This window comes from Ananas comosus, unplaced genomic scaffold (genome assembly GCF_001540865.1).
Source record: "Ananas comosus cultivar F153 unplaced genomic scaffold, ASM154086v1, whole genome shotgun sequence".
Taxonomy (NCBI): domain Eukaryota; kingdom Viridiplantae; phylum Streptophyta; class Magnoliopsida; order Poales; family Bromeliaceae; genus Ananas; species Ananas comosus.
In genome coordinates this window covers 21,657-29,411 of record NW_017893365.1, presented here as the reverse complement: position 1 = coordinate 29,411, position 7,755 = coordinate 21,657, and positions in this window count along the sequence as shown.

Here is a 7,755-nt window from a genome sequence, read left to right as displayed (position 1 = left end):
GACTCGGTCTCGAGTCAATCACATTGTAGTGCGTATATTCTTTGAAAAGTAACTCTTACTTGGCTTTGACCCAATCTTACCGGTTAACCTTGTTAATCCCAATAACTCATAACCCAAATCCCTTTAACCGGGGAGGCTCCAAGCACTATCGACCCGAGGGACAGTCTACGGGGACCTCGCTCCCCGAGGTGACGATTTCCGGAAACTCACCGCTTGAGGTGGAGCTACAACCCTCAAGCCAAGACTTATCATGAGTATCGATCGAATCCCCAACTTGAGGATACTTAGCCACTAGTCACAATGCCACTTTTATGATAGGTTTTCTACCTATTTGTTCATGCCCCTTTTTAGGCCATTCTTGTCTCAATGCCACTCTTGGTTAAACTATGTTTAACAACTATGTTCTCTATGCCAAACAATGTCTCTATTGTCAATGTCACCTTTGTTTACTATGTCCAAGTCTAACTCTCACATTCACACAATTATAGGGTCCTAACATATATGTCCATTATGGTTCTACCATTCTCTATGTTTAACTACGTTAGAACATGTCATTGAAAGCAACCAAGGTTCACATGTACTTAGCCCTATCATGCATGAATGATACAAAAAATATATATATGCTCAAATACCATAAGTGTTTGCTAGGTTCATGACACTAGGTTCACACTATACTTGCTCAACCTATGTTCAAGACTCTAAGTTTAATGCCACTCGATTTATGTGCATATATATATGTCCACATGCCCATATCCTTTTCTTAACATTAGTATCTCTACAACATGATTACCAAGTATATCTTAGTATTAGCCACATGCTTAATTTAGCATTTCCATGACATGCATCCAACTAACATTAACCAATGCATATATTCTAGCATTTCTATACCACATCATTCATGTATTTATTTAGCATTCTTTACAAATCATCATTATACTTTACAACTAGCATATTCTCTACTTTATGTTAACATGGAAATGTCATTTATCTCGTGCTTTTAATTAGCATCATTTACATTACATCATCATGCATTCTAGCATTTCTATATTACATCTTTAGCATGCATTCCCTTTAGTATTTACTACATGCATCCAGCTAGAATTTATATGCATCAACATGAATTCACTTTACTTAGACATACAGGCGACCTAGTAGCTTCGGTAAGCACAACTCACCTCATTTCGCATTCCGATTGCTTGTCGACACTTGCAATCGGCCTCCCGCGGCACCCGGCACCCGGCACCCGGTTTGGCCCGATCCCTGGCGTGACCACCCGAACGGCTTCCAATCCACGATCCAGAAATTAAAGGTCTTCGGTTAAGTGACACGGTGCTTCAAATCCATTTTCATGAGTTTACGATATCGCCTCGACCCTCCAGGCGGAAACGAAGCCTAAACGTCCGTTTCTTTAATATCTTTACAACGGCTCGACGAATCGCCGAACCGACTTCGTCAACGCGTTTGTTTACCTAGCAATTAGGTTTACAGAGGGTCAAATGAGATCAAACCCTCATATTTACAAAACTAGCATTTTTGAGCCCTAGATTACAACTAGGTAAAAATCCATTATTTATCTTCATGAATCATGCTTTAACCATCTATTTAGCATTCTAGGATTTCTCTACATCCATTCTTAGAGCATATAATTAAGGCTCTAAAGATCTACCGTGAGAGGTTTCAAGAAGCTCATTTCAAGCCCTAGGTTTACAACTAGGCAAGAAATCACTAAATTGATCCATGATTTGCGCAACAATCATCTATTTAGTATGCTAGAATAGCTCTAAATCCATTCTTGGAGCTTAAAACCCAAACTAGAGAGAGATGCCATTAAAGCTCTTAAAGCTTACCTTCAAAGCTTGCTCTCCAATGGCTAAAGAGGAAGTTGGAGAAGATGACCATCCTCTAAGCTTCAATCTCTACCAATTCCTTTAATTTTGGGAGAGATTTAGAGAGAGAAAGGGAGGGTTCTCTCTTTCCCTTTCCATGCGTGTGTATGTGGGTCGTGTGCATGTGCGGTGTGCTCGGGCTGAGGGAGAAGAAGCAAATGCTTCTTATACACTTATAGCCTCTCAATATTATTCATCCCGGGCAGTTTAGCAGTTCGGAACAGTCGAAGCCCTTCTAAATGTCCGTTCGTGCTCAAATTTCATAGGCAGGCTCGGTTTAACGTACTGAGTAAGAATATATCTTAAGTTTTCAGTTTCGACCCTATTTGGTCACTGAAAACTGTACCGAACTGTAATCTTTATCAGATAGCTGTCGGATTTTATTTTCCACCTTTCGGGTGTCAGAATGACATGAAACTTTAAATCTTGTCTCATAAAAATAATTCTGACTTATCCTCCAGTTTTCATAATTTTCTGACACTGTGCATTTTTTGCTAATTTATCTGTCCCATTCCCAATAGAAAATTCTAGATCTTCTGTTTTCATTCCGATTTCAGCACAAGTCACTTCTGACTTATATTTTACTCCTCTAAATCCAATAAAAATAGTATCTCACTCTATTTTTATTTATTTTTATTTTTATACCAAAATCTGGTATGTTACAGCAAGTCTATCTTGGAATACACACACGATCCTTGAAGCTGATCAAACAAGTCGTCGATCCTCGGCAACGGATACTTATTCTTGATCGTGACTTTATCGAGTTCACGATAGTCCACACATAGGCGAAGTGATCCTTCCTTTTTCTTGACGAATAGAACTGGCGCTCCCCACGGCGAGACGCTCGGTCGAATGAAGCCCTTGTACAACAGATCCTATAGCTGTGCCCTCAGCTCCTTCAGCTCCGTCGGTGCCATCCTATAGGGTGCCTTCGAGATTGGAGTAGGCCCAGGGACGAGATCTACCACAAACTCGATCTCCCTATCGGGTGGCATATCCGGAAGCTTAGCTGGAAACACGTCCTGAAACTCCCGTACCACCGAGATACCTCAATCCTAGGGGTGTCATCCTCGCCCCTCAACACAACACTAGCCAAGTAAGCTACACATCCTCGACTGATCAGCTGCCTAGCTCGAGACGAGCTGATCGACATCGCAAAAAACGAACTCCGACATCCTCTAACACAACCTCAGTCTCTCTCGGTTCTCTAAAAATAACCGTGCGATTCTCATAATCAATCGTGGCATAATACTTGGTTAGCCAATCCATACCCAAGACCATATCGAAATCCCCTAGCTTGCGCATGGCTAGCAAATCTACGGGCATGATCCAATCTCCTACCCGAACAGGGCAACTAGGGCAATACTCTATAATATCCAGAGTGTGGTCGGGTATTACAACATGTCCCGGATACAACAAGGAAACCAAAGGGATGCCATGCAACTCGGCAAACAGCCGATCTATAAATGAATGCGATGCACCGGTATCAAATAAAGCATGAACTCTAAAGCCATCAAGTAAAATGATACCTGCAACCACATCCTCGGCTGCTGCCGCCTCCTCGGTCTGAGCGGCATACAAACGCCCACTCGTAGCCTATCAAGATCCCTCGCTTTGGCGCTGGACGGGTGGTCGCCCAGGCTGGTACTGTGTCGACGGAGTCCCGTGGCTGACGGCTGGTAGAGCCGGTGCCGATGCTGTCGACGGTGCCGGTGAAGAACCACTCGGGCAGTCGGTCCGAACGTGGCCCTCCTGGCCACACTGGAAGCACCTGCCCGCCCGCTGTGGACACTGCGGTGGGAAATGAGGACCACTGCAGATCACACACGGGGAAGGCCGGTGACGGTAAGAACTTCCTCGCTGCGCTGCTGAGCCGCGTCCACGCTACTGGCTCCTAGGATGCTTCGACGACCTCCTAGAGTGCGTCTGGCTCGCACCATCAGCCGCAGGCCTCTTGGCCTTACCTTTGTCCATCGCCTCTCGTCGCTCCTGGATGTCTGCCGTACCGCTCTCCACTATGAGCGCGCAATCCACCACCTCCCGGTAGGTTTGGAGGTTAGAGGATTGCACAAACCGGAAGATCGACGGTCACAACCCTCGCTCGAAGATGCGGGCCTTGTCCTCGTCGTCCCGCACGACGAAAGGCACGCAGTGAAGAAACCGAGAAAACTCCCGCTTGTACTCGGCCACAGTCCGATCACCTTGGCGCAAGTTGCGCAAATCCTGCTTCATCTTCCTCTTGACGCTGGTCGGAAAGTAGTGTGCCAAAAAAAGCTCCTTGAATCTCTTTCAACTAATAGCCGCCAAATTAGTGCTGGGGTTCTCCTGGAGATCCAACCACCAGCGGTAGGCCTCGCCGTCCAAATGGTGTGTGGCGAGCCAAACTCTGTCCCTCTCCTCCACGAAGGTGTCGCGGAAGAGCTTCTCCATATGCATCAACCACTTCTCCACGATCCAGTGGTCGACCTTCTGGCCATCGAAGATCCGAGGACTGCACCTCCTGAACTCGTTGAGGCGTTCTATCAGTCTGTCCCTTTCCGCTCCCTCGACCAAGGTAGGGAAAGCTGCTCCAAACGTAGGCCTCTGCACAGGTGGTGCCGCAATAGCCTCCTCCTGAGGCGCGGCCGCGGGCTGCTCGCGAAGAACTGGGTGCGGGGGATGGTGCTCTCGGCGCGACATCCACGACTGGTGCTGGCGGTGTGGGGGCCTGAGTCTCCCTGGAAGCTGCCGTCTGCTGTAACAGAAGATCCTCCAGGCGCTTCATCCGCGCCTCCTGTCGGCGCACCGCCTCAGTCTGCTGTGCCACAATATTAGTGAGGGCCGCAAGCTGGCCCCTCAACTCTCAGACCTCGCCGGATCCGGAGGTAGCGGAGGTCTCGACCTCCTCCAGATTTGCCGCGTTATCCGCTCCGGCAGATTGGGAGCGTGTAATCGGCATCACACTACAATATTATAAAAGCGTAAGTTAGTAAACTCACGCCATCGAGTCCCCACTCAAAAAGGTAATGCCCCAAATCATGCGAAAGTAATGAAGTGTGCTTCACTACTAACTCCCGATGTTACGTTGTCGGCCGACAATGTAACCCTCCACGAAGTTAGGAGCTATACACTTCAATTTAACTCCACTTTCTAGAGTTGTCCAGATACCCAATCATGATACTTTCGCATACAAGTCAAATAGATCTCGTCTCTCACGAGCCTATTTCCTATAGTCCAACCGGCCTAAGGTTTGCTAGGTCCACTAAGACTCAACCCTAGGCTTTGATACCAAACTAATCTGTCACGCCCCGGGACCAAGCGGAAGCCCGCCCGGCGCGTGCCCAGACCCGCCATATGTCTAAAACATACAAGGCGTCTAAAACAAAATGATAAATAAAGTAGTAGAACAAAAGAATCTAACGATATCAGAGCAAAGTAAATAACTATGTTCTACAACAAAGGGATAAGTATAAAACTGAAATCCGCTAATAAAGTCATAAAGTAGTACAAAGAAATTCCCAAATACAGAAGCTAAACATAAAAAGTATGTAGGTGGTCTCTCTATACATGGTACTCAAAATCTCTTTCTCTCTTTCATAGAATAAAAGAAAGAGTAAACCACCTAAGCTCAAAAGTAGCTCCCTGCTAACTAGCTACGCGACTCCCTTGCCGTGATCCCATGCCTCCGCCGATGCCGAAGGCTCTGAAATAAAACCATAAAACAGGGGGCGTGAGAACTATTGAATAATAGTTCCCAGTGGGCAATTACTGGCTTCAGTGAAATGCACCACTAGGCCCAAACTAAAAAGGGGTCAGTAAGCAGATATAAACGAAAACAATATGTACGACAAGTAAATAAGCATGAATAATTGCTACCACATAATATCTCTACTTAGCATGATTTAGCATAAGTAAGAAAGCTATTCTCATAAGAATGCACCCAAGCATCGCTAGTATGATGTCCGTAAGTCAAATAGTAAGATGTCATTGTTTACTATTCTAATCAATGTCCACATGGCATGATGAATGCTCAAAATCAAATCTGAAGAGATCCGCCCGAAGGCTGTCTGACCCTGAGACCCACCCGTAGGTTGTCTGGCCGGTGCCGAACCTAATGGCCCCCGTGGTAGTCAACATCCCCACTCTAGGAATGAGCCTTTCTCATGGCAATCCAGTTTGGCACCCCATCCCGCACAGCGAATAAGTATCGCGATGGCCATCTCCGGAGTGCCAGCTTGTAGGGAGCGACCCTCACAAGCATTTGCAAATGAGTACAATGACAAGTAACAAAAGATCCGTCTCAAGTACCAAGTCCTCATGTCTAACAGCATGGAATATGTCACAACTCTCTCATAAGCCTATCTCTATGTCATCATGTCTAAAACATGAAAAGTAGTAGATGTCCATGGCCTATCTCTAAGTCTCAATACAATAGTCTCATAGTTTGCTAGTCCAAGTGCCCCTTTTATGACACTTTCATTTACTAAGTCCAAGCTTAACCCAAATATTCATAAATGCATAACTGAGCCACTTTAAATGTATGAAGCATGTTTCCAAACGACTAGTGCGAACATTATCCAAATGCATGCAACAATACTGAGAATGCTCTACTATATAGAATGAAAATTTTCTTATACATAACACATGCATTTTAAGTGTTCTAAAATTCATATAAATTCCATTAAGCATAGATTTGCATTTAAAATGACGTTACGACAAGTATAGAAAACACGGGGGCCATTTCGCCCCGTTTTCATGAAGCCAAACCCACCGAAAATCGAAACTCTTCGTTTCGTCGAACGGAGGTGTCCACTAGTCTTCTAGCACCCTAAAGATGTAGGAACAAGAGTTACACAATCGAAACGAACATCGAAAAGCTCAATCTTAAACCATATAAGTATAAAGGGCATAACTCACCTCTTGTGATGAAATCCCTGCCCAAGCTTCCAAAGAGAGTAAGAACACTTCCAACCCAACCTAGAGGAAAGTTCTAAACCCATCAATTAGGTCTCCAAGCCCTGAAATCAAAAAATCCCCAAAATAAATCCTAAAATCCAAATCTAGGGTTTCATCTCCCAAAATCTACCAAAAATAGGTCTAGAGGGGAGAAATAAGCAACTAACCTCAAGAGGAGATTCAAACCAAGCTCAAAATGCTTTAGGGTTGAAGATTAATCCACCACAAAACTCCAAGTCCAAGCTCTAAGCCTCCAAAAGTGAGAAATAGGAAAGAGGAAGATGCTCCAAGGCTCCCTCAAGCATGCTCTTCAACTTCTCCTTCTTCTTCTCCTTCTTCTTCTCTCTCTAGAAGTGTAAGGAGGGTGAAAATGAGGGTGAGAGGGAGAGGAAAGGCTCTATAAGCCTTCAAATGTAACAAAATCCACCTAGGTCCCTCGAAAATGCAACCTGTGCACTGCCCGGTCTGGGCAGTTTTCGTGCTGAGGGACCGGTCTCCCCGACACCTGGGACCGGTCTCTAATCCTGCCCCGCAAAACCAACGTTCGGGAACCGGTCTCTCCCTGCCAGGGACCGGTCTCTCAGACCCTTTCCGCAAAACACGCGTTCGGGAACCGGTCTCTCCCAGCCAGGGACCGGTTGCCTCAAGCCCTGCCACAGCACTGTTCTGAGGGGATCGGTCTCTCATATCAGGGACCGGTCCCCGAGAGTGAAAACTCTCAGGACTTGCCAAAACTCTAGAGATCGAACTTTTAGGCCGGAATACCATCTACGACCTTCCACCAAGTGTGGAAAAGTTCGGAATACATATCAAATACTCGAACCTCACAATTTGCAAAGGTCCAGTGTGCTACAAAGCCGCATCATCGAAAACAACTTGGTAGCACGGGAGGCCCCGTGCTACCGATAGTATAGTAGTCGGACTCTATATATAT